The sequence below is a fragment of the Sinocyclocheilus grahami genome, unplaced genomic scaffold (assembly GCF_001515645.1).
Source record: "Sinocyclocheilus grahami isolate Dianchi unplaced genomic scaffold, SAMN03320097.WGS_v1.1 scaffold1230.1, whole genome shotgun sequence".
In the NCBI taxonomy this organism is placed as follows: domain Eukaryota; kingdom Metazoa; phylum Chordata; class Actinopteri; order Cypriniformes; family Cyprinidae; genus Sinocyclocheilus; species Sinocyclocheilus grahami.
Genome location: NW_015506409.1, coordinates 179,465 through 181,201, shown reverse-complemented (window position 1 = coordinate 181,201; position 1,737 = coordinate 179,465). Strand labels below are relative to the sequence as shown.

The following is a 1,737-nucleotide window of genomic DNA, read 5'->3' as shown; positions in this document are numbered from 1 at the left end:
GTTATATATACTGTATATATATATATATATATATATATATATATATATATATATATATATAATGTTGTGGCGAGTATCCCAAGTCCAGTTTAGCGTCGCCCTGGAAACGCCGCTGCCACACTGATCACCGATGCACCTGTGGCGCACCTGGAGCTCCAGGCGACAGTAATGCTTGTTTCTCCTTGTTCACAGACACCGAAGGCACCCTGGGAGAGGGATCTGCACCACGGCACTTCACCCCACGAGCACCACGCTGAGACGGGCACGAGCACCATTCATCAGAGCACGTGTGATCAGTGTGTGGGCAATAAATCACCCTCCAGGGCTCTTTCGATCAGTACCGAGTCTGTGTTCTCATTCACCCCGCGGCTATGTGTGTGTGTGTGTGTGTGTGTGTGTGTATTCTCTCTTTTTTTAAGAAGCGGGATTGTTTTTCTCACAGAAAAGGGTTGCAGAATAGAGAGGTAAACACTGACAAGATAAACATGTAAGTCTTTGCTATTTTAGCTTGTTTAGAGATAATTAATAGTTTAGAGATATATTTCATGTGAATATTTTGGAAATACTTTTTTTTAAATATATACCATAGTCAGTCAAAACAGCCCCATGACACTGGAAATTGCAATAGAATGAGTAGAACCTGGATCACCTATGATTCCAATCACTGGTGGTGGGCCTTTGTAGTTGAGGTCAGAGACGGTCTCCTCTGTCCCACTAACCAGAGCTGTAGCACCACAGAATGCCACTCCAAGCCTTAAACAGTTGTCATAGATTTGGTAACCAAGCATGATGTTAGGCAGCAGGTTGGGATTGTTATTAATCTCATTGATAGCAAAAACCATTATTTGTGCCTGCTAGAAGCTTGTCATATAGAAGCTGGAGAATACAATACAAATTAAATTACATCCTTAACTCCAGTAAACCTAAATGTAACAGCAAAAGTAGAAAAATTAATAAGATTAACTGAACTTCATAACAAACTGTCAGCTTAATGTAAGATCATGTTTTTGGACTTTTGGAAATTTGTATACAAAGTTAACATATGCAGTGAATGATTCCAGTCATGTAACCATTTAATCATGTATAACATTGGCTGCTTAGACTAAATTATCATTGATAACTTATAGTGTGTACTCAGTCACAAAAAAATAGCTGTACATTTTTAAATAATTACAAAATATTTTTATGTTTTCTTCTGTTGGTGTGGTCTAGACTCGCAGCTCACAGTGTGATAGTTTTGGCTCCGTTCTGAAACTCAGCTCTGGAAATGCTTTGAGGTACTGAACCTCAAATAAACCACCAATGAGAAAGTCTCCATCCTTGTACATCCCATTCAGTGTAAAGTGTCCCTGTAGCTTACAGGTACCTGAACTGGCTATCAAAGCTACAGAGATATAGTTGCATGATAGGAACACAACAAACATACATAAAGAGAGAGGGATGTGGTTAATTACACTGCATTTTAAAATTGTCATGATAGTCTTTAATCTGACATTTAGATGGCAGTCATGTCATGTTGTTTTGTTTACTTAACTTTAAAACACATGTGGTCCATCATTAAGACCTGTATAATCCTAATGTGGTTATTACAAAAGTTGTAAGCATTCCACATTTACTCCAGCTTATTTCCTTAGTAATAATTACAAAGATGTTTATGTGATATGGCACGGCCCATAGGCAAAAAATAGTATTATTAAAGTAGCCCCTCATGCCACCTGGGTTGACTTCTGAGATCCC

General features: G+C 38.5%; 1 pseudogene; it reads right to left on the bottom strand.

Moving 5' to 3' along the window:
• The window catches only part of LOC107568270 (extracellular calcium-sensing receptor-like), a 35,987-nt pseudogene extending 34,659 nt beyond the window's left edge, over positions 1-1,328 (bottom strand).
• Positions 1,329-1,737: the final 409 nt, after the last annotated feature.